We start from the raw sequence: 26,767 nt of genomic DNA, 5'->3' as shown, positions 1-26,767 counted from the left end.
TCCTTTACTTGGTACTTGCTAGACCACATCTGGAATAATGCATCCAGTTTTGGACTCCCCAGGGCAAGAAGGGTGTTGATGAAGTTGAGCAAGTTTAGAGGATGGTCAGGGGAACAGAGCCCATAAAGTATGAAGAGAGGCTGAGGGAAAAGGGCTTCTTTAATCTTGAGAAAAGGCTTGGGGAAGACTGAATAGCAGCCTTACATAACCTGAGAGGAGGTTACCAAGAAGATGGAGCCAGGCTCTTTATGAAGGGGCACAGCAGGAAAATAAAAGGCAGTGGTTATAAGTTAAAAGCAGATGTGTGTATATTTATATTTGTATATATGGTCCGTGGTGGAAGAATGAAAAACAACAGGCATAAATTGAACAGAGACAGGTTCTGACTGTAAATGAGGAATAACTTTTTCCCCATGAGGGCAGTCAAGGAAGTGGAGCAGGCTGCCCAGGGAGGATGTGCAGTCTCCATCCTTGGAGCTTTTCAAGATCTGACTGAACAAAGCCCTGAGTAACCTGGTTTGAATTTAGTGTAGCCCCTGCTTTAAGCAGGAGATTGAACTAGAGACCTCTGGAGGTCCCAATTTGAATGTTTGTGTGATTGTATTGGGTCTGGCTGAGATGGAGTTAATTTTCCCCATAGCAGCCCTCATAGTGCTGTGCTCTGTATTGGTAGCTAGAAAGCTGTTGATAACACACCAGTGTTTTGGCTACTGCTGAGCAGTGCTCCCACAGCATCAAGGCTGTCTCTCCAACATTCCTCCCCTCACCAGTAGGCTGGGGGTGGGCAAGATCTTGGGAGGGGACACAGCCAGGACAGCTGACCCAAACTGACCAAAGGGATATTCCATACCATATGACGTCTGCTCAGCAATAAATGCTAGGAGAAGGAGGAGGAAGGGGGGGCATTCGTTATCTGCATTTATCTTCTGGAGCAACCGCTATGCATACTGAAGCCCTGCTTCCCAGGAAGTGGCTGGACATCACCTGCTGATGGGAAGTAGAGAATAAAATGTTTTGTTTTCCTTTTCTTTCACACGTGACTTTTTCTTTTCCTTTATTAAACTGTCCTTATCTCGACCCACGAGCCTTTCGTTATATTTTCTCTGTCCTGTCCAGCTGAAGAGAGGGAGTGATAGAGTAGCTTTGGTGGGCACCTGGCATCCAGCCAGGGTCAACCCACGACAGTAATTCAGTGATTCTATCACCTTGCTTTTCTAGGATTCTTTCTTTCATGACAAACTAAATCACATAGTGTCATTCTCACATGAAAAGCCACAAAGAAGTCCAAATCTATCTAAACAGACCTCTTAGCTCAATGCATGGGTAACAAGAGAGACAGCGTGATCTCCAGATAGCTTGTTCTAAACCCACTTTGTGCTGGATGTAGAATATAATCTTTAATTATCTGAACTTGTAGCTGATATTACGGTAGATCCTGTGCAAGAATTATCAAGATTAGGAAGCTTAACTCTGAGCAGGAACTGAATATAAGCAGCACTTCCATTATCGATTTCTTTAGTATTGATTGCATGATTATATGTTTGAAGAAAGAAGTTTGGCTGTGCTATTGTACAAACCTCTTTCATGCTGGAGGAGACAGCATGGTCAAGAACCTATAAGGGTATTCAGAAGGTGTTGATGAGTGACTGCACACCAAATTCTGGGAAGGCAGAAGTTCTACTGATTGCCAGGGATAGGCAGACCTGACATCTGATTTCAGGATGTTAAAAAAAGGAAGTATTTAATTTATAAAAGTAATGGAAGTAACAGTGGCATAATCCTTACTTTGCACCCTTCCAGTTTTGATAAATATATCTTACTAGTTTCCTTTTATAACGCATTAGTTCATAGTTTATGGCACATAAATGTCACCAGCTGTGCAGTTGCTTTTTTTTGCTGGTGTAATACAACCATTATTTGTAACTTATGACAGAATTGAGAATGTCTTGTTTTAATATGGAACTAGATGAGAGATGTTTGAAATATTAATCTATCCAAATAATATATAACACTGATCTTAGCAATCTTGAAAAATAGAATGCAAGAAGTAATAAATAATATTTGCAGCATAAATAGAAGATAATAAAGTACCTTAACACCTCAAACAAAATTATTAATTTATCAAGATGCATGCATATTCTATATGTGTTCAGGTGTATACGACCTGATTTTGCGATAAATTATTACAATGATATTATTGCAAATCTTGGTTGTGAATAAGCTAAAAAGATCTAAAGAGGAGTAATTGTTCATAATGAACAGTCAAATTTTTAAAAAGAAGTGACTTCTAATGGGCTCTATTTTGCCAAATTGCCAGATGTCACCATCATGATTAAATTTATCTGACTGCGCTAGACTAAGCCAGCAATAGCAAGAAAGAATTTATCAAATCCCCCTGCCAAGGCACTCATAACCTTGGCAAGACCATTAAAATCCAATAAATAAATACTAATGGAAACCTCCAAGAATACAGCATTAATAAACAAGACAGAAGAGCATCTTGGACAAAGCAGTGCACATTGTAAAGAGAGGTTGTTTATATGGGCACAGTCATCTCCTACCTGCATTATACGGATATAAAGCCATGCTCTGCAGGGATGACATGGTACCTTCAAGAAATACCAAAGGGGAGAACTTAAGCTTGGGTCACTCCTTAAAAACGGTCAAGACAACCATCCAGGCCTCCAACTAGTTGCAAATAGCCTGGTCCAGATGCCTATACTCCATTGCTCCCATGATAACACTGCCTAACCAGAGGTTCCTTTCTATCCACTCCAAAATCAGGTGGGACTTGTAGTCTCACCCGAGACTACGGAATAATGAGACCTACAGCTAAACTGCAATATTGGCATCTAGTATTGGAAAAGTGAGCACACTGTGTTGGTCTCACTCTCTATTCTGGTTCTTTCAGGTTTTTCCCCGAACTGTCTATCCTGGTGATTCTTTCTTCCATCTAGATTTCTCCATAATACTCCAAGACTACTTTGGGCTTTTTTCTGTTTCTTTTTGTCATGGTTTAACCCCAGCTGGCAACTAAGCCCCACACAGTCACTTGCTCACTCCCCCCATGAGTGGGAAGGGGGAGAGATTCAAAAGGGTAAAAGTGAGAAAACTCGTGGGTTGAGATAAAGACAGTTTAATAGGTAAAGCAAAAGCTGCACATGCAAGCAAAGCAAAACAAGGAATTCATTCACTACTTCCCATTGGCAGGCAGGTGTTTAGCGATCTCGGAAAGCAGTGCTCCGTCACATATAATGGTTACTTGGGAAGACAAACACCATCACTCTGAATGTTCCCTGCTTCCTTCTTCATCCCCCAGCTTTTTATTGCTGCGCATGACATCATATGGTGTGGAATATCCCTTTGGTCAGTTGGTCAGCTGTCCGGCTGGTCCCCTCCCACTTCTGTGCACCCCCAGCCTACTCGCTGGTGGGGTGGGGTGAGAAGCAGAAAAGGCCTTGACTCTGTGTAAGCACTGCTCAGCAATAACGAAAACATCTCTGCATTATCAACACTGTTTTCAGCACAAATTAAAAAAAAATAGCCCCATACCAGCTACTATGAAGAAAATTAACTCTATCCCAGCCAAAACCAGCACACTTCTCAACATAGAACTTGAGGACAAATGGAAGAAGTTCAGAAACACAGATACTCAAGAGGGGCCAAAAGTGAGCAGGATCACATAAATAGATGTGTTCAGTGTGAATATCAGTTTCAAGATCCTGTTGTGATTTTCAGATTAATGCACTCATTACAGAAAAAATGTACTTTGTGCTTTTCCTAATCCCTTCAGCTTTTATATTACACCAGCATAGAGTTCTCTGTGAGTTTTAACAACTTGTATTTCATACATTGTGATAACCAATCCCTAGCACTAGAGAAAAATCTCTTGGGAAATATTGCGCCCATTAGGAGGACAGCAGATGGCACTACAGCCACTTTTCCAAAAGCATGAGATCAGTACAGAAGATGTAGTCTGGAAAGTGACAATCTCATTTTATTGCTGTTATTTTACAGATGCTAATCAATCATCAGAACTTCTTCTATCTAATGTGCTAAATTCAGCCCTGGTTTCAGAAGATGGAGTCTCAGTAATGCTGAGCCATGTCCTGAGGCAAACAAACATAACGGTGAAAAAATGCATACAGATATGAACTACTGAAGGCCATTCAGGTCAATTAAATATGTACTGATTTAAGGAGAAAATTGATTCTTTCAAACAAGAAATTTTTTATAGTTTTAAACAAAATGAGATGGGGGTTGTATGTGTAGGTGTCAGACAGTGGAGCATGTTAATTTTCATATATTTCTCTCTTGTTGGAAGACTTTGAGTGAAAAGCCTGCCAAAAGAATGGCTGTTTGATCTATCTTTCCTTGCACAAGGATCACTAATGTATTGATGATGTCCTTATCCAGTATTAAACTTTATCAGGTAAAATCTGCCAAAACTAGATTGTTCCTTTCGGTCATTTCTGAACAACCCACAATCACAAACTTCATTGATATTTCTGTTAATGCATTGAGGAAAACATTTGTCTTTTTTAATGTAGACATTTAGGGACAGACATTGGATGAAATGAGACAGAATCCTGCCAGAATGAGCCACTGCCCTGCACAGACATTTCTGTCTATGGAGAAGATTTGGACTCAATGATCTTAAGGGTCTTTTCCAACATAAATGATTCTAAGATGAAAAAGGCAGTATGACACAAGCTCTTCTCTGACATTCCTGAATTTTCTCCTGTTCAAACCAAACTTCCTCTAGTCTCTTTGAAACCACCTCATAAATATTAACGTCTGAACTACAGTGTTTATTATTTCTTTTACCATCCTCTCTTCTCTGTCTTCTTGTTGATTCTTTCTTTAAAGCTATGTCAAAACCAAGTGCATTATTCCAAGACAAAACTCAAAAATAAGGTCTTTACTATGAATCCACATGCAGACCTCTCCTCATATCACAGCAGTTACTGCAACTTCCTTTTCTCTGGCAAAAGCCACTCGGTACCATCGTACCCATTCAAAATGTTCAGAGACGGCATTGTTCTGCTTTGAGCTCACAGCTTTTATGTTATCATTTTCATGGAGAAGATTGTTACAAATAACCATCCCTGGCAGTAGAGATTGGAGCCATAATTTAGTGAAAGAAACATGGTGAAAAATAAAGAGGATGAGACATAGCAATGGCGAGTGGGAGGTATATGGTAACAAAGAAAAATGTCCATCTACTTATCAGTATCTTAAATTAGGATTAATGGTTCGTCTTTGGTGCTTACAGGCTCAGGCTTCTCTTTCTAGAATTGAGCATATAAAAGAAACATGACATAGTTCATTTGAGCAACAACGGTGCTCAATCAGCTAATCAACAAATAAAGAATCAGCGGATGCTTTTTCATGACTTTACGCATAAAAAAGAGACCTATAACTGCATAAAGTGTATGTAACATTCTTACTTGGTAACGTGAGCTGTGTTTCATTTATATGAGTGTTAGTGCATGGCGTGCACTTTGGACAGCAACTCACCATGCTGCAACTGTGGTGCTGCCTGTTCTGACTGACACACTCAAGTCAGACTGGTGTCTGCCAGGAAAAAACGCAGCAGCTGTAGCTTGACTTGAAGCTCCAGAGCTTTCCAGGATCAGGATGATGCAGGACTGGGCTCGCTGTCTCCGGTAACCTAACCAAAAAAATTGAGCCTTTGCAGTAATCAAGGATGACTAAGATACTGCTGCTGTAAGGGAAGATAACTTTACTTTTCACTGTTTTTATTCACCACTCAGTGAAACTCCTGAGAATTTGGTTCTCATCAAACTCTAATTGCCTTTTTTGGGAAACAGGAGATAATTTGCAACTAGAATCACAACAGGACTGTAGTGGGCATTTTTGTGGGTTCTAGTCTAGTTTTGACTGATTAAATCAGTTTTCCAGACTTGTCCAAGTCAGTTAGAACATGCTGACAGTACCAAGCTGGTTCTCCAGTCTCATCCCAGCCTCTCTGAGAAGCATAGTGAAATAATCTGGAAACCCGCCACTCTTCCCCAGCTGTGAGTGCTGCTTGGATATGACAACTTTCAGCTTGTGGAAAGCTGATCAAAACTGTTTCCTGGCTGTTCTTGTGAACTTGTGAACAGGCTCATGCTGACCTCCTAGTCTGCTCTAAACTGTACCAGGCTGAGACCCACATGATTTTGGCTGAAAACAGTGGTGAAATTAACAGATTTGCAACATACACCAATTTAGCACTGTGTAACAGATAATCTAGTCCAAACTTTGGATTTTAAAGAAAAATTATTTTTCCTGAATTTCCTTTAATTTAGTTTTATTTTTTTATTTTAGTATCAGTTTAAGAAAGACACATCTTATAAAAATAACATCTAATTAGCATAGGCATGTTTTCAAGAAAAAAAAAGTTCAGACAAAGATCTCCCAAAGTATTATCTGACTCATGTCAGACATCAAATGCTTTGAGACAAGGGAGAGAAATCTTTCTAGTCATCTCATCCAGTTCAAACTTTGCTTTTGTAGCATACAGGGAGCTATGGAGTGCCCAACTGATCAAATAAAAACTCTAAATTTGTTTGAATATGCAGACGTTAAATTTCTGCTGAAAAATGGCACCCCTCCTCATTCTTATGAGTCATCAAGTTGACACATGACCAGCTTTATGTCTATGTCTATGTACACGCACATGCATATACATATGTATATACACATATATATGTATACATATTTATATACATACATCACTTATTTCACTTCCTGTCATGTCTTTACCACATGGGAGGATATATATCAATAATGAGTGAACATGAGATTGTGGGTCCAAGTGCAGTTTTGCACTTAGGAGTAGTGGCACTTCTGTCAACTCTGCTTTGATAGTTTCAGAGAATAACTATGGACACAGTCATTTAAATGCACAAAATTTCACGGGCAAATTGGGGCAAAATGATTCCCCACTTTTATGTGTGCAAAAACCTAAATGTAGTTAAAAACAAGGTGAACACTTGCCTTGAAAATCTCATGTTTACAACTCTATCCTAGAGTGTGGTTGTTTGGATTCAAACACCAGTAAAAGGATCTTGCCTAGACTTTTTACATTATTTTTTTTACCCCTTTTAAAAGGTTTCTACATATACTCACAGTTCATTGGCTTGTTGATGAGTCTGGCTGGAGGAGGAGAAAATTATTAAAGTGTTAGTTTTCTGACTTTAATTTTCCAAATGCATGTGGTTAAGTCCCTTGAGTGAAATAAACATGTTGATGGAGGAAATAGATAAAACCTTCAACCTTTTTCTCTGTTAATTCTACATACTCTTGAACTCCAACAGCTTTATATTTCTCAAGCAAAACTTACACCAGATGATTTACAATTTATCTAAACATGTTGAGTGATAGCAATGATTTATTTGTAATACACAAAGAAGTTATTGTCATTCTGTGATTCTAACGGATTGAGCCATCAGAGCAGTGCTGATGTATGTCTGCCATAAACCAGACAGCTTTATTACATCAGAGATTCAGTTCTGCAGCTGTGTTTAGAGGCAATTCTATTTAAAATGTGCCTATAACTCCCAAAGCCAAGACCAGCATATTTGTTTACTTTCTTGCTCAGTTTGGCAGCCAAAGGCTTTTTAGGCCAAATTGCACCTATCCTTGGCCCTGGAATCTGCCAAATAATGAGTTCGGAGCTTTCTGCTTGAGACACTTGTATAACTGTAATTAACTTTGAAGATTTGGTTCATTAAATGATCATTTCAAAATTACTTTTGACTCAAGAATTTGTGATGTGGTGAATTTATTTGTTCATTCTGGCTCAGTCATCTTGCCCAGAGACATCTGAACTGGCCAAAAATCAGGGGTCTGTGCTTTAGCTGTTTGAGGGTTCTGTGGCTTTGTGGATGGTTTTTTGTTTGATTTTGTTTGGGTTTTTTTCCTAAACACCTAATAGCTGTCCAGTTACTGAGAATTGCATAAAGCAAACACATACTGGAAAGAGAAGGCAAACAGAAAAAACATGAGACAAATTTCCCCTTGTGAGTACCGCTCATTGTAAGTATCGCATAAGCTCCTAGTCCGGGCTAGATTCCTCACTTTTCCATGGGATGAATCACACAGGTGACACGAGGAAGGCAAGAACTCTGTTATCTGAAAAATTCATGCAAATCAGAAGCTGTTTGAATGTCTCTGCATTACAGTTCACTTAGTCAAGTTTGCATTTACAAATACTCCAGTTACAAGGAAGCATATCGTGAGCAGAGGAAAATCTCTGGGATGGTGTGCCCAGGCAGTTACAGGTCTCCCAAAAGTAACAGATTTACATCAACAGGCATTAACCAAGGATATGGACCCCATCTAAAATATGAAGTTGATTTTGTCTATTTTGTTTTTATGTGTATACCCAGTTCAGAGTACAAGTTCTGTAGAAGGGTGAGACGACCCCAATGTTGTCCTCGGGACATGGATATATATTCATTAAACATTAGTGTTTAACATAGCTTGCAAAAGAGCTCTTATAGTAGTTATGAAGACAATAACACATCTAAGTATATATGCAGAAAACCTGGTGTTAAATTCATGCAATGTCTATCTGCACTCAGGCAGCATCTGGCTCCTTTGTTACTGAAAGTTCAGTCAACTAAACAGGCAATGAACCACGGCTGAAGATTACCAGTTATATAGCATGCCTTTTAGCCCTAAACCGTAGCTTTAATCCAGCCCAGATCAGGCATCCTCCTTAAAATATCTCTTCTGCAAGCTAATAACTGTCAAGGCTAAAAAAATGTTTTAGTCTAGTTTCTATTTGGAAGACAATGGAAATACAAAATATAATCTCATACAAAAACTAATTACTATTTTTTCTTGGAAACAGGGGCAACCTCACTTGTTAAAAAAACTTAAAAGCTAATGCGTATTACAAGTAAAATTCAATGAATGGAAAAGAATGGAGATGGAAACGTCAATCAAAAGTGGGATTTGTTAAGGGAAGTTAATTTAGGAAGGAAAAAGTGTCAAGGTGCAAAAAATGAAGGAAGTATACATGAAAGACAAGCATCCTTATAAAAAGGACTTGAAAGTGAAAATTAGAAATAAGTGTATATGCAATATATTTAGTTACATTGAAAAAAGTTGGGAAAAGGTAGTCAGAATAAATAAAAGATGACAAGCTGAAGACATCAGTGAAAAATCCAGGGAAATTCATACTACAATGTCTTAAAGAAAGGAGAAGGAGCTGAAGTGCATGAGGAACTGAAAAGGGAGAAAAAAATCTAACAGTCACAGTTTTTTATTAGACAAAAATGGTAAAGTTGCTAGGGCTACCAAAAGGGGGAAAAAAGTACTACAATGATCTTCTGTTTTAGAGGAATAAAGAAACAAATAGAAAAAATGTGCTTATAACTTTGTAATGCTTACAAATATTTCCAGGACATTAGTAACATATTAGCCATTATCTGCTACATTTGAACTAATTTTCAAATTGTCATACCCAACATAAATTATATTCAGAAGTTCTAACTGAGAGTGCTTGGGAATCTCTGGTCTTTAATGTTTAATTTTTATAATCCCCACAATTTGGGGAGTATAAGAAAAGGCTCAAAGTGTGTTGATGTTTCACAATTACTTAAAAGTGTCAAGCAGGATGACCTGGCTAGTTATAAACTTGACATCAAAGAGCAGGAAAATGGAAAAGGGATTTAGACTACGAAGAATAAAAGATTGGTAGCTGGCAGGATTTTATAGAGACTATGGTGTCACATCATAGACTCATTTTCAGGTGATTTTGCTAGTTTTGTTAAGAAAGGAGTGTCTATGTTAGCATTTTTGATAGGGTCAGGATTACAACTTTGAAGCAAATCAGCATCCAGCCTCATTTCATGGTTTTCATCTCACAGCAGTGCACAAACTGGATTTCTTCTGGACTGATGAAACTAGAGGATGCCTGGGACTGGTTCCTACTGTGTACCTACTATACCCACATGTACCAGCCACGTTGGGGTTTCAGTGCACTTTAAAAGTAGCCTTAAGTAAAACCACTGAAATGCATGTAGTGTAGATGACAGGTCCTCAGAGCCGTAACCTCTACAGATTCAATCCTTTTGCACCATGCCACTTGATAATGGAGAAGTAATAAAAGGTAACAAAAATGATTCCCGAATAAGGAACACTTCTCAGTACTGAGTCGTTGGTGGGATGATTCATCTACAACTGCATAAATAGGAATCAATGCTTAATGTGAATGAAGTTCCCAGTAAACAGATTAAAAAATGATTAAGGGATCCCAAAGACAAGTTATTAATAAAAAAAGTTACAAAATAAAAATGTTTCCTTTGGGATCCTGGAGAGACTATTTCTGACTCTAGGGGTGTTCCATGTGTTCACCAAGTAATCATAAAACCATAGATCATAAATCTAAAGGAGGCTGATGAAAGACGACAATACTGACAAAAGACAACCAGACAGTGCAGTCTGGATTGTTCGGTAAATTGGGTCCAATCAATCAAAATGCATTTTCATGTATGCAAATTGAAGGGCATGTATGTAGGAAAAAAATGCAGCCATATCTATCAGATGCAGTACTGTACCCTAGAAAGCAGTGACTCTGAAGTGAGTTAGATATCAAAGTAGGAAGGTAACTGCTTTGAGCTTTCGTAGCTGGCTGCAGGTATTACTAGGAGCAGTGAGATAATATTACTCACAGGCACAGATGAGATGGATGCTAAAATTTGCAACCATGCAAATAAGCAGTGCAATATTAAGTGCAATACTAATGCACAGTATTAATTTGTTTTCTGTTTTCTCCTTTTTCCTTATTATTATAATGATGGTAGTAGATATGAGTGACTAATGATTTCTATGAGAAAGGCCTCTTCTGGAAGACTTGACCCAAATGAAAGCTAGTCAGAAAAAAGAGAAAAAGGGTTAATAATATTGTTAATATTTGCCACTTTCATTCCAAAAGTAAGTACTTTCTTAACTTTTCACAAAACTGTAAAATTAGTCTATGATATTCTTATCGCATATTCCCATTCACTTCCACCAGATGTAGTAGAAAGAACAGTAGCCATTGTCTCATTCTTTCTCTCAGACTTTGTAAGTAATCGCAACTACTGTCAGACTTGCAGAATTTTATTTTTCTTGTTGTTACTTCAGTGGGGGCAGTCTGGGGACTTCAGAATGCCAAACCTGTTGCAGTCACCTGGTCATTTGTCTTGCAGTTCATGATCAATTTGTTCAGCAGTTGATACAATCATGATCTTAATTTTTCTAATATTAAGATTTGTAACCAGATTAACAGCAGGCTAAAAATCAAACACAGCTTGAGGCAATGCAGAGCATCACACAATGATATCAAAGAAATTACCTTTTAAGCTAGTGGCAATTTTCACACACACACACACACACACACACACACACACACGTTGCCTTTTCAGGTATTAGCAAAGAGTTCTTCACCTATTTCTTTAAGTGACTATCATCAGTATTCACCAGTGATGCCTCCAAACATTTCAGAAGCTCGGTAGCAAGCTATTTTCCCATGATGGGAATAATCTCAGACATAACCCAGTTTTTCTCATTTCAGATTCCAGGAAGGTACCATGTACAGGACTCCCCAAAATGGCTATAGCAAATGGGAAAACATCTGTCATTGAAATGTTTGGATATCACCCATCCCAAGTGGTGAAGGCTGTTGCGCTCCAAAGTTTCAGGACATGAGAAATGTTTCTCATAAAACCACAGATGTGTGATTTCCCCTTTATTCACATGTGAAAAGAACCAAATTTAGAAAGTGGGATAATGTGTGAAATATGTAAAATATCACTGTGTAAATTTTTCTGAGACAGTTAAAAATATTTTGTTAAGCTTGAATGTCACTGAAAGTCTTCTGTCACCTAGTCTCTGCCTCTCCCTCTATGTGTGACTGCTGTTTGCTTTTCAGGGTATCTATCTTGGTAACTTTCCAGCATCAGTGGTTGATAGCAATGGACTGAATCCACATCTTTGTTTCAAAGATACTAAGTTTTTCTTTTCATATCCTTAAAAAGCAAGTCCAAAAGTCTGAGGTGTCTGTGACTCTCCTACATGAACTGTTCCAGAAGGTGTTCTGGGGTAACAAGGATACTAAAGACACCATTTTCTTCTTGACTTCAAGACCAAAAATTTGAATGTCTGGCTCTTTGGGATGCCTCAGTCAATGCCTAATATTCAGTCCAGAGCCCAGTTCTGACCCTTCTACCATGGAGAAGGAAAGATATCTGACCTCTCTAGCCTGGGAGTTTCCCTGTAGCGTTGAGCCAACATGATGCAATTAGCTCTTCTCCATGCACTGAGGGAAACAGCATGGCCAGGACTTCCAAGGAAGCCTGGGTACCTGAAATGCCAGTTGTATTGGGTTTGTGTGGCAAGGTTTTGGTAGCAGGGGGGCTATAGGGGTTGCTTCTGTGAGAAGCTGCTAGAAGCTTCCCCTATGTCCGATAAAGTTAATGCCAGCCAGCTCCAAGACGGACCTACTGCTGGCCAAGGCCGAGCCCATCAGCAACAGTGGTAGCGCCTCTGGGATAACATATTTAAGAAAGGAAAAGAAGTTACAGGGGAGTAGCAGTTGCAGCCAGAGAGAGGAGTGAGAATATGTGAGAGAAACAACTCTGCAGACACCAAGGTCAGTGAAAAAGGAGGGGGAGGAGGTGCTCCAGGTGCCGGAGCAGAGATTCCCCTCCAGCCCATGGGGAAGACCATGGCGAGGCAGGCTGTCCCCCTGCAGCCCATGGAGGTCCATGGTGGAGCAGATATCCACCTGCAGCCCGTGGAGGACCCCACGCCGGAGCAGGTGGATGCCTGAAGGATGCTGTGACCCTGTGGGAAGCCCACGCTGGAGCAGGCTCCTGGCAGGACCTGTGGCCCCATGGAGAGAGGAGCCCACGCTGAAGCAGGTTGGCTGGCAGGACTTGCGACCCCGCGGGGGACCCACGCTGGAGCAGTTTGTTCCTGAAGGACTGCACCCTGTGGATGGGACCCACGCTGGAGCAGTTCGTGAAGAACTGTAGCGCATGGGAAGGAATCACATTGGAGAAGTTCGTGAAGGACTGTCTCCCGTGGAGGGACCCCACGCTGGAGCAGGGGAAGAGTCTGAGTCCTCCTCCCCCTGAGGAGGAAGGAGTGGCAGAAACAACGTATGATGAACTGACCGCAATCCCCATTCCTCATCCCCCTGCTCTGCTGCGGGGAGGAGGTTGAGAATTTGGGAGTAAAGTTAAGCCTGGGAAGAAGGGAGGGGTGGGGGGAAGGTGTTTTAAGATTTGGGTTTATTTCTCATTATCCTACTCTGATTTGACTACTAATAAATTAAATTAATTTTTTCCCCAAGTCAAGTCTATTTTGCCTGTGACAGTAATTGCTGAGTGATCTCCCTGTCCTTATCTCGACCCACAAGCCTTTTGTTGTATTTTCTCTCCCCTGTCCAGCTGAGGAGGGGAGTGATAGAGCGGCTTTGGTGGGCACCTGGCATCCAGCCAGGGTCAACCCACCACACCAGTGAACCAAAAATCCCTGGCTGGATTATTGGCCTTCAGGTGTTATGGCTAATGAAATACACTCTATAGCAGGCATGAAAGCACAAGGGTAGTGTTTGGACCCAAAAGTAGTCAATGTATCTCACTTCTTCATGTGTCTGATGCACAGAAAACATGTGTTTATTCCCCTGGGGACTTCCTTAATCCACTGACTGAGCCTCATTTGAATATGGAGATACCTAATCAAGAACTGATCAAGAAATTGTGTTTATTTCTGTGAAAATGAGAGTGTGTGTGTGTGACACAATCAAACCCCTGCAGCTTTATTTGTCTCTAAGCCATGGCAAGAAGAGATGGAAAAGTAGATTTAAAAACCCATGATGACACACTAAATCAAACAAAAAATACTACCAAAAAATGCAGAACCATTATTTGACATTATTTGATAAAAAAATACTTTTATTTGTGAAAAACAAATACTCATACACTCTGAGGGAAGCAAAAATCAGTCATACTCATTTTTGAAATAAATCAATCTTTTTTTTTAAATGATTAACTTTATTTCTTTGAAGATCACTTTTCTTGCAAATGTTAGCAATCTTGCTTTTGGCTTACATACCTAGTTATGTATTTGCTTCTCAACATATTTCCTGCTCTCTTCCTGCATTAGCCTGAATTGTTTTTAGTTTGTGTTATGCAGCAAATGTATTTTGTATCATTTAATTGGATTCTCCCCTCCAAGGTATTTGTCTTTGGAGCTGCTCTGCTCTATGGAAGATAGAAGTAAGAGAAACAACATCTTGTGTAAAGCCTGCAGCACTTCACAAGAAGCCTTTTTATTTTGTCTGCAAGTTAATTCCTTGGAATACACAGAATAAAAAAAGATATTACAAGGCAATAGTTTATATACTGATGTGAGGCATTAAAATGCCTGGGCTGATTGAATGCTAAAATGCTGACTGAAGAAAAAACAATGGGTTCACAAAGTGATCTGGTTGAAAGTTTGCATCTTGAGACTGCAGTTCAGCTAAAATAGGTGTCTAAGTACTGCAGTATAGCTGCCTCATCTCATATGGTGAAACCTTGACTGGATACTTGAGGACAAGGACTGTCTTCTTCCATGCATTGGTATTGTGATTGGCCCAGTGGGGTCCTGGCAGAATTGAGGACTTCAAGCATTATTGTAAGACCCACTTTGTTGGCACAGAATAAGAAATTCCATGTGAGAGTTTTTAATGCTAATAGATATTACACTGTATTGGGTTTGCGTGGCAAGGTTTTGGTAGCGGGGGGGGGCTATAGGGGTGGCTTCTGTGAGAAGCTGCTAGAAGCTTCCCCTATGTCTGATAAAGTTAATGCTAGCGGGTTCCAGGACGGACCCGCCGCTGGCCAAGGCCGAGCCAATCAGCAACCGTGGTAGCGCCTCTGGGATAACATATTTAAGAAAAGCAAAAAAAGTTACAAGGGAGTTGCAGTTGCAGCGAGAGAGAGCGGAGTGAGAAGATGTGAGAGAAACAACTCCGCAGACACCAAGGTCAGTAAAGAAGGAGGGGGAGGAGGTGCTCCAGGCGCCAGAGCAGAGAGAGAGATTCCCCTGCAGCCCGTGGTGAAGACCATGGTGAGGCAGGCTGTCCCCCTGCAGCCCATGGAGGTCCATGGTGGAGCAGATATCCACCTGCAGCCCGTGGAGGACCCCACGCCGGAGCAGGTGGATGCCTGAAGGACGCTGTGACCCCGTGGGAAGCCCACGCTGGAGCAGGCTCCTGGCAAGACCTACGGACCCGTGGCCCCATGGAGAGAGGAGCCCACGCTGAAGCAGGTTGGCTGGCAGGACTTGCGACCCCGCGGGGGACCCACGCTGGAGCAGTTTGTTCCTGAAGGACTGCACCCTGTGGATGGGACCCACGCTGGAGCAGTTCGTGAAGAACTGTAGCCCGTGAGAAGGACTCACGTTGGAGAAGTTCGTGAAGGACTGTCTCCCGTGGAAGGGACCCCACGCTGGAGCAGGGGAAGAGTGTGAGGAGTCCTCTGCCGCAGGAGGAAGGAGCGGCAGAGACAGCGTGTGATGAACTGACCGCAACCCCCATTCCCCGTCCCCCTGCGCCGCTCGGGGGGGAGGAGGTAGAGAAAATAAGGAGTAAAGTTAAGCCTGGGAAGAAGGGAGGGGTGGGGGGAAGGTGTTTTAAGATTTGGTTTTATTTCTCATTATCCTGCTCTAATTTGACTAGCAATAAATTAAACTAATTTTTCCTCAAGTCGAGTCTGTTTTGCCCATGACGGTAATTGGTGAGTGATCTCCCTGTCCTTATCTCGACCCACGAGCCTTTCGTTTTATTTTCTCCCCCTGTCCAGTAGAGGAGGGGGAGTGATAGAGTGGCTTTGGTGGGCACCTGGCATCCAGCCAGGGTCAACCCGCCACATACACAATTTAAGAAGTATTTCCTTGGGACTATGTCCTACTTAAGCTTTCAGGTGAAAGTCCTCTTTCAGATCACTTGCTCTACAACCTTTCACTATCTTCTTTTATTCGAAGAGAAGCTTTTTCCATATAAATCACTGTAAACCCATTGAAACAGACCACAGAATACATTCAAATGCTGAAGAATTTCCTATGATGGAAGGCAAGGATTAGACCAGCTTTTAGAGACCAAAAGTTTAGAAAGAAGTAACTTAATTGCTAGTTGTCAAAAGTACTCCTTTTTCGAGGTTCTATTCTTAAGATCCCTAGAAAAATCAATCCTCAGGTTATTTTGTTGTTATTTCTTTGCTGGGTCTTCTTTTATTTGCTTTATTTTTCATGTCTGTTCCTGGCCATACAATTATGTATTGCCACATTGAAGGGCATTGACTCTTGTCAAAGGTATGCCTGATGGTATCTGCTCCTAAGCACCAACAAAAAAACCCCTTAGAGGCTTCAAAAGGCTCCAGAAGGAAAAAATAAAATCCTCCAATTATTTAATGAAGCATTAAGTAATTAGAAGAGGACATGGTACAAGACTCAGCTGGGCAACAGGAGTTTCAGCAGAGTTTGAAGGAAGGAGTAGAAATCATCTCACAGGTTTTGCCAAGGTTATAAAGTAGCTTTACAGTCCTTACAACCACTATTCCAGACTCAATGCTGTAATAGCAAGTGGTTCCTCAGCAGTGCCTGTTCAATCATACAAGTCCCAGGTGCGCTCCACGTCGAGAATGCAAATAGCAAAGGTCACTTAATTTCATTATGCTGTGAATGCTACAGAGCTTGCTGTGGTGTCTGGAAAATCCCAGTCTCAATGCCCAATGGAATTTTAATGGAAGATATGCACCTGTCGGGTCTGTATGTAACTGCTCTATAAAGCTGACCAGTCAAAAATTTGTCTTTAAATATAGACACGAAACAATCTGTGCCTATTCTATTCCAAATAGAATAATAAAACAAAACAAAACAAAACAAAATCAGATAACTGGTATTATTTCTTACTTATTTAAGTAACATACTGAAATCCTGGCCGAGAATAAGGCATCATAAAAAGCTTACAGTGGTAAAATGAAAAAGGATAATGGCAAGCATAAACTACACATCAAACCTTTTTCCATTATATACATTAGTGGAATAGGTAATTTCCTCTAGTAGCCTAGAACCAGAATGCAGTGGTTAGTACAATTTATGACAGATTTTCTTCTTAAGGCTAATGATGTGCTTCCTTGCTGCTATTTTGCTCTCATTAATGCATTTGTTATGTCGTATATATATCTTTTACAATACCTGATCTAATCTGATTTATGATGAAATAATTCTGTGATATACAACAACCTTACCAACATTCATTATGAAGCTCTAGCAAGAGAGAGCCTTCTTTATAACAATTTCCCTGTATGAAAGGTATATTCTTAACTTGCACTGTGATGTCAGCCTGAAAACTGACTTTAAAATGCCATGCTTAGAACATCTGCAGACTTCATGGAGAAATACAAGGTTTTACTGCTTTGATTTCGATTTACTATGTTGAAGAACTGAGAGAAGAAAAAAGCAAGAACAATACCTACTCTTCTTTCTTGAGTGTTATCTCAACCATTTACGTCTTTTCTTGTAAAATCCCACCAAAGTCCTTGCTAAGTGTGCTCTGACAACTGTGATTTGGTTCCCTTCCTGGTTAAACTGTGTAAGCGCTAACAAAACACAAAGAATGGATCTCTGGGATTTTAATGGTTGTTTTGGAAGTTCCTAGATAATAAATAAGGTTTCAGAAGCCTAGAAAATAATTAATACAGTGCCTGATTTTAAAAGTATAACCAAGGGGATTAGAGATAATTCAGTATAACTTCTTGTCCTGTAAAAATACAGGGAAAAAAACCCAATATGTTAGAAATCACCTAAAAGATATTGATAAGTAATAAGATGGATTTGTAAAGAACAAATCATGTCAGATAAAACAGTGACATGACTACTTCCTCTGTATCAGGAAACAGTCCTTGGAGATACAAGAGAGACAGTAGATGGTATTTATTCTGTGCTGGGTAAGAGTTTTGGCAATGTTCTTGTAAGGAAGATGGGGGAATACAGTCTTGATAAGATCACTTCAAGATGGTTACACATGAACATGGCTGAAAAGCTCTGCTTAGAGAGTATCCTTCAATATTTCATTGTTAAACTGGATTAACTACTAAGTGGAGATTCTGCAGTGGCTTTTACTAGGTCTCTAGCATACATTTCATCCGTAATTTTGTAGATTAAACAAGTAATATATATATTTAAGTTTTCAGATAATCATACATAAACACATTTTGGAGGACAGTGAAAATTTTTTAAAGTTCTTAAAAAAACAGAGAAACATCTTGGAAAAATCCTTGAATGCAAATAAGCAAAGAGGAAAGCAGAGGACTTTCAATGTGTATACATACAGTTTCTACTGAGTGTAAGACAGAGAACAACTACTGCGCTTGTATATAAAGTTCATATGTGCATTAGTGGATCACAATCTGATAGTAAGTTTGCAACAATCAACTTTTTTATACAGTCATTCCTGTTAGAGACAGAAAGACTTCAGATGATAGAATATTTCAGGAAAGACAAAACAAATGAGAGATTCAGGGATGAGTAAAATATATTTGTTCTGTATATAAAAGACACAAGATGTGATACTATGTTTTTCTTCAATGTTTTGCTATGTAAAAATTCGTCTCAAGGAAGATGGAAATTAACTGTTCTTTTGGTCATGCATTATACGGTTTAAATTGCAGCTAAAAAGATTTAGGTGAGTTATGAGTAAAACCTTTCAAACAGTGATGATAGTCATCTGCTGGATAAACAGCTCAGGTATGGGATATGGCATTTCTACCCCTTGCAGTTTTTAATGAATAAGGCCTCTGTTAGAAAAAGTTCAGTAGTTAACTCTGCCTTGACACAACCAAAGGAATACTTGATTTTTTTTCCATCTTACCCATTCCAGTTTCCAAGTTCTGGACAGTTTTGGAACTACAAGCTATAACTTCATTAACAATTGCATGCAATGAAGTCATGACTATGATCCTTATTTAAACAAAAGCCACACAGCACTGTTCTTGCAATGCAAAGCATCCTTTAAATGGCAGTATTTATAGTCTCTATAGGTTCTTATAAAATGGCAGGAAATTTCCCTCCTGTGAAGACTGGATATACAACTGTGACCAGATGCTTTGCCCTATGTTTCAGTGCGTATGACAAAAAAACCAACTGTAGGACTCAAATCCATTGAAAGAGACTCTCTACTGCTTGAGTTTTCAGCAATACTCAGGAAGCATCTCCTCAGACACAAACTGATACGTTGTCGTGGTTTAACCCCTGCCCGCAACTAAGCACCACGCAACCACTCCCTCACTCCCCCCGCCCTCCCAGTGAGATGGGGAGGAGAATTGGGAAACAAGGTAAAACTCACGGGTTGAGATAAGAATGATTTAATAACTAAAGTAAGATATAGTATTAACAATAAATAATAATAATAATAAAGAAAAGGAATATAACAAAAAAAGGAAAAAAAAAACCCAAAATAAATCAATCTCAAGGGAAAAAAGAACAGTGATGCACAAGGCAATTGCTCACCACCCGCTGACCGATGCCCAAGCAGTGATCTGCCTCTCCCAGCCAACTCCTCCCAGTTTATATACTAGGCATGACATTCTATGGTATGGAATGTCCCTTTGGCTAGTTCGGGTCAGCTGTCCTGGCTGTGCTCCCTCCCAGCTTCTGGCACACCTGCTTGCTGGCAGAGCATGGGAAACTGAAAAGTCCTTGGCTTAAGATAAGCGCTACTTAGCAACAACTAAAACATCAGCGTGTTATCAACATTATTCTCACACTAAATCCAAAACACAGCACTATACCAGCTACCAAGAAAAAAAATAACTCTATCCCAGCCGAAACAAGGACATACGTCTTCTGACTTCCAAGGACACAAATACTGCTTGGTTAACATCTGTCTCTTGGGATTTTAATTTTGAACAGCCAAACACTGTCATTAAACTCAGGTGGTGAAACGGTTAGCTCCCACGTTGATGATCCTCAGAGTTTGGGTGAGCTTAGAGAAGTGTTCCTCACAGTCTCTGCCACAGAAACTCAGGGATTTACCAGCACCTTCAGGTAACTGCTAGATTTAGCTGGTTTAAGACCTCCCTTGAGATACTGAGAGGCATGTTAGATAGAAAGCAAGAGTGCCATCTGTCCATCGCAAAGAGAGAAGACAATATTATGTCCACCTTTGCAAGAGGAGTATGAAAAAGACTGCAAACTCTCTGATCGAGCAAATAGTTATTTTTGCATTCGAACGACTAATTATTCTATTGTCTGTAGCCTATGCTTATGCAAAATTCAGATATTCTGTAATAGACATAAAATATGATGTTCAGCAGACAAAATAAATCTCAAAGCAGGGCAGGAAAAAAAAAAACCAAACCCGAACAAAAAACAAAACCAAACAAAACAAAATACCTAGGGACAAAAAAACCAGGGAGGTAATAATCAATTTTGGCACTGAAGCATACTGATGATTTCATCACTGTATTAATAAAAGATTGCTCTATGCCAAGAAACAGCACAACCTTGTTGTTTCTGATTAATATTGTTCTCCATTGCATTTTATCTCCTAAAATAAAAAAGACACACTTTCTTATGACAAGCTCAGAAATGGTGAAAGTACAAAAAGAATCACAGGAAAGATGAGTGAGAATTAAAGTACTTTATTTATTGAAGCATCTGTGAAATAATCCAAGCTTTGTAAGAAGCCTTTAAAGCAAACTAGCATTAGTTAGAGAAGTTTTCCTCATGAAGGTATGCAAAATGAATTTATGGAAGAGCAACAACAGCATAGATGGTTCAGGAGCTCACTATGTCAGCTGCCTTCTCAACACACAGCAGCGGAATCCAACTTTTACAGAAACTGTATTCTGTGCTGATAAAAAGAGTGGTGGACAGACTTACATGCTATTCTAAAATGTATCGACATTAAGAGATATAACTATATACCTAAATATTTGAATCCCCCTCTCTCAACCCTCCTCCAGATGTCCTATCTCATGAGAGCGTACTAAGAAAACTTGTGGGAAAACAGAATATTGAGATTATGAAAGGTCAACTTCTGTCTCAGACATAGGCTTTCATTTGTAATATTTCAAGAAATTCTAATTTTTACAATTGGCAAAATTCACAGATTCACTTTTGTGCTTTATTGAATGGATGAGGATAAAAAAAAGTGCCCAAGCTAACAGCATTTAGAGCTAATACTCCCAGATGCTGAAGTGGCAGGTTTTTAAAAATCCAGGTATCCAAAAATCACTCAAAGATCGCACTGAGTAGCTAACTTACACTAAACATCCATTTTGTATTTAAGATCAATATATGAAGCAATATTCAAAAACCTGATTACCAAACTGAACATTGCAATAAAATCACAATATTGAAAAAACAAAGAGTTTACAAGCCACAAAATGGACATTGGTGCAAGGAGGAATTAATCACTCATCAGTCCCTGATTTTTCATCCAATTTTATGAAAAGTTTTATGGTCTTTGCTTTCCAGCATGAATTCAATTAGTTTTAGTTTAGAATTTCACAGGAAAAAAATGGTGCCTTTGTATTAGCCATAGAAAGTGTTCAGAATTTACTTAAAGTAATGAAGCAATATAATTAAGAGTCGCTAAGAAAAAGACTATAAAGTATGATTGCATCTTTTCTACTCTTTATTGCTTTCAAATTATTAACTTAGACTTTAAGAGCAAGTGCAGATGGCTTCATAAATAAAAAAAATGTGTATATCGTTAATGGTTTTCAGACAATTCCTTTTAAAAAAAAAAGCTGTTTTTTACTGTGAAATCACTGCAGAAGTCTTCTCTCTTGAGAAACAACACATCTGCCCAATCTTTTGGTTCACTGATATCTGGGTGCATCCATTACTCCACAGCGGATGCTCTTCCTAGCTAATACATATTCCTGTAATCAACACTAAGCATAACTATTGGCCAAAAGGCAAATTTCACTCATTTAGATAGAGGATGCATTTTTGTGACTTCATCAAGTAGTAAAAGTAGTGAATTAGATGAAATTTACTGAAACTGTCCATTTAGTGTCTTATACTCTCTGTAGCATGCAATCAGAGAGGTTTACATGCTGGTAGCTTGTTTAGGAAGATTTAATTAAAGTTCTTCATTAATGTTTTTCTTCTGCTTTCTCATGATAGGATACAAAAAATGACTAGGTTTCTCCCTGCTGTAGAATTTCTTCCCTGATACATGGATAATTTTTCAACTAATGTATATCTCAAGGGATAGCTATAGAAAACTCTGAATAAAGTTAGCTAAGGGTAATATTTATAGAACAAGCTAAATATAGCTGCATTCATAATGCTAAGAATTGAATTAATGCTTGACAATAACTCATCATGACCTTGATTTCATTGTATGGTATAGATTAATCACTAGCTATTACCAGATAGTCATCATTCTGAGAACAAAGCTAGAATCACTCGGCACTTCTTACTTTTCAAGATATGGGCCAATCTTTTAGCATATCTATGAAATCTGTTCTATTTTGCAGAATAAGTTTCTCTCAGTCACCCAGCCGGTATTAAGAAAATCTTAGCCATCATTAAAATTTTATGTCCCTCAAAATAAAAAAGTGCATGTTCATTTCCTGAATAGTCACCCATACAACCATAATTGATTTTATATTTGCTTAAAAAAAAGATTACTTGAACTATCTAGAATGCACTAAGCAAAAACTGAATTTCAAGGGACTAATTCCTATTATAAATCTATGCTGTAACAAAAACCTGATCTGATATTGTCTTATACTTGCTAACATAAGTTTACCATGTTTTGTGTTAAGTCTTATGGATATACCTAGAGAAGTTCTTCAATGATTTGTGAGCAAATACTAGCAAAAGTCACTGGGACTGTTCATCAGACCTTTAGATGTTCTTGGAATTCCTGCTTCTACAGATCTGTGTCAAACAGTTATATGTGGTCCTTTTTTGTAGTATAATCATCTGCACTACAAAAGCCACTAAATGGTCTTTTTCACTCAGTAGCCTAAGGGAAGAATGAGTGTAGAGAGAATTAGCGCAGTGTGGGGAACCTTACCTAGTTGCTATTTCTATACTACCCTTTATTTTTTTTTCTTTTTCTGAAAAAAAAAAAAAAATCTAATTGACAGCAGCCATGTTGTTGAAAATTTACCATTGTTTTCTTTTGCACATTGCTCTGTTTAAAAATCTGTTTCTATTACATGTTTCTCGGGACAGGGATTCCATATTCTAACAAACTATTCCCAATTTTTAAGTAATAACAATAAACCTTGTGTACTTTTAGTCAAACAACTGTCACCAGTGCAGTCCCTTAAAATTTAAATTAACCTTTTACTTAAAAGTTTATCTTTTTTGTTTCAATCTTTGTGTTTTCCCATTCTTACTCTCTTTTCATTCAAATGCTCTTTGGGACAAGCATAATTTAAAATGCATCTTTGACCAAACAGGTGTTTCTATCTGTGGTTACCTTCATACATTATTATACATACATACATAGTTACAGGGTAAAGATCTTAGTTAAAAGATTACTGAAACCACCACTTGTAACATAATTTCTAATAATTTGAATAAAGCCAGGATTCCACTTAACCAGATGCTTCCTTTTGGTGCAAATGCCATTTCGTTTATATAATTTTCTACTTGTAAGGTCTGTCAGCTAGATCCCAGGGGATGCCTGAACAGCTTACAGGGCCTCTAAGATGCTTTCTTTTCCTGCCTGTAGCAATTATGGATATTCTGATTATTTTACTTAAACTTTTTCTGTGACACTGCGTAAAATCTCATGTTATCCCAAAAGTCACCTGACTGTAAACATATGCACTGCTGGAGATTTGTTTTGAGGACTAAGTGGGTGGCACAGGCTGTCTGCACTGCAATGATTTTTTTCCCTTGCTACTGAACTTCCATTAACTTTTATCTTTTCTCCTGTCCTCTGCCTCCCTGGGAAGGCAGACAGTTTACACATGGCACCGTGCGACACAGCAGAATACACTGCAGAGAATTCAGACCATTGACTTTACAGTTTCTGTAGCCTTTAAAATTCCCACCGTTCCTGGAGCATGTTTTCCACCCAATCACTGGGAGAGAAAAGGACTGACTATATAGACTTGCTGCCTTGAAAAGATCCCAGTGACATCAGTCAAACCTCTGAAGAGTTCTTTGCAAATACACTACAGGCAATTTAGCCTTGATCTAAGCTTAGCAGCTACGTAGATATGTGTCTAAACGGTCCCATTTGTCATCTAGCCTGGTCATCAGAGTTTTCATATTGGTATAAATATTTTGCTGAAAGATACGATCTTCGACCAAAAAGTCAAATTCCAGTTCCAGTTCCATTCTCTCCGTGTCCTGATACACAAACACATACAATGTAGATGTAAAATCAGTATAAAGGTGCCTTATTCTAGTGTGCCTTACCCCTTTTTCTGATACAGGAACAAGCTCCACTTTCTTAAATTTCATTAAATGGAATTAATGATAAGGGAGCTGCCTTAGTTTAATCATAATGAAGTGCAGCCATTTCTGTGTTGAAACAAGTTCCGAGTCTAATGAATGTAATGTTGAAAGTGCTGGTACTGAATCTGTCTGGGATAAATGCAGCTTCACGGCGTTCAACAACAAGTGAACATTTTTCAAACCCTTCCCCACTACAGATAAGGTTGATGGGAATTCTGCCACCACTTTCAACGAGGCCAGAAGTTCACCTTGGGTAAACAGGCTTTCAGGAGAGAATCTATTTACAGAGCTGTGAGCTTCCCCTTTCTGCTATTACTTTATCTCATGTCACTGCAGAGCTAAGATAAATTACTGTGTGCTTTAAGGTAAACTAATAGAGTGGGACTCTTTGATACCTTTTATGGGCTAGGTCTTCCACTGAGATTTATGCCTTTGCCCTAACAGAGCTAGTTGTTTACCTCATGCAGATGAGGTTTATTCCTTTCAATCCAGAGACTGACTGCTTAGGTCTCATGCACCATGACCTATCTTAATCGTTGCAAGACTTTTCATGGTGGTTTAAGATACGATATGAACGGCCTAAATTAAATACAGTCAAAAAAGATGAAAAAAACTTAGTTTTTGTAGGAGGAGTTCAGACTAGTCTGTAAATATAATTTTTATTCAGGGTTTAAAATAAGAAGAAAAGAAAAGTGAACAATGGCTTTTGCAATAAACTGACCAAACCAAAAGAAAAAAAAAAGCTGTCTAGATGAACTTAGATTCAGACAATGTCAACAATTAAGTGAAAATCATTAATTTCATTTCAGTTGAACTACAACCCTCCTGCTTACTAAAAAAAAAAGTTCATTTGAAAGGGAACAAAATCGCCTTTTAAAATTTAAACCAAAAAACTTTAAAAAATGTCAGTGGTCAATGTTTCTTTTCTAAATTTTTTTTAGGTGAAACTAGTCATAATTTATGAATGGTTCAGATAAACTCCATTTTTTATTTTTTTTTTTTTTTAGTAAAAATAGTAATAATGAATATTTTTTATTGAACCACAAAGATAGGTAGTGTATTTTGGACATGTTAATACAAAAATTACGGAGGCCTGTAAATCATGCAAAAGCCGTGTCGTTGTAGTCCTGTGCGTTTCTATATCTTATGTAATGGACAAATAATGCATGCAGCTGGATGAAAACTCTGCCATCTACTTTTCAGTGAAATAACAACAATCATTCAGTGATTAAAGGATTGTAATTACCTGATAAATTTGCATCCTTCTCACTACTGATGCAAAGCTCAAGCTGCCTTTTATTTTCTGCCAGACTATATTCTGCATCCAAGCATGGCATACTGACTGAGTAATGGACTAAAACCATGAAGTTAAAAGTATGTGAAATCCTTTTAACATATCTTGATATCTCTAGGAAAATTTTTCATCTTCTTGCTACCATTGAGGAAATGGGATGAAGGAACTTTAAATCAAAATGAGTCTTTGTCTTGGATAATAATCAAAACAGATAAACATTTTAGGAAATAAATCTATGGAAAATTTAATTATCATCATTAAAAACATGTATTACCTGATCTCATCCCCTGTGTCTTTAGTAAAACTAATGATCTCCAGCAGAGCACTAATTAAAAGATTTCTCCCGATGGTGTTTGCTAGTTGATTTTTCAAAAATAATGTTGTGCAAAAATATTTGGAACTCATGTAATTTTTTCCCTTACCCCTTGTTCTCATTTTACACAGGATATTGGTTTCAGTATCCCAAATGTTTAGTGTTCAGACATCTGCACTAGATCAAGTCCATAGCAACTAATGGGTTAGGTGCAATTTAATTAGCACTAATTATCTTGCATTAACTTGAGACGGAAGGAAATTCTACTGTCCAGTCACTGCCCATGAAAGCCTGTTTTCCTGGTGTCACTGCTAATCACCTAAATACAAAGTAATGTTTCAGATTTTAAGAAAATAACTGTGTGTCTTTTACCTCACCAGGATGATATCAGAGGCTTTCATAGGTTTTATTTGCAAAAGTATTTTTTGGCACTCTTGGAGGTCTGTTTTCATGTATTTTGTGCTGCTGACCTCTGGTGTCATGGGAAAAAAAAAAATATTTTAATACTGTTACTCAGGGCAATCCAAAGCCTGAAAGCTCCCCCCAACCCCAACCCAATTGCTCTTCAAAGGTTGAAAATAAATTTTAGAAAAACAAACAATACAGTAAAGATACTTATGAAGTATCATAAATAATTCAGTTTCATACTTTATCTTCCTCACAGAGCTCAT

Source organism: Gymnogyps californianus, chromosome 3 (assembly GCF_018139145.2).
Source record: "Gymnogyps californianus isolate 813 chromosome 3, ASM1813914v2, whole genome shotgun sequence".
NCBI lineage: Eukaryota > Metazoa > Chordata > Aves > Accipitriformes > Cathartidae > Gymnogyps > Gymnogyps californianus.
This window is presented reverse-complemented; position numbering follows the sequence as displayed.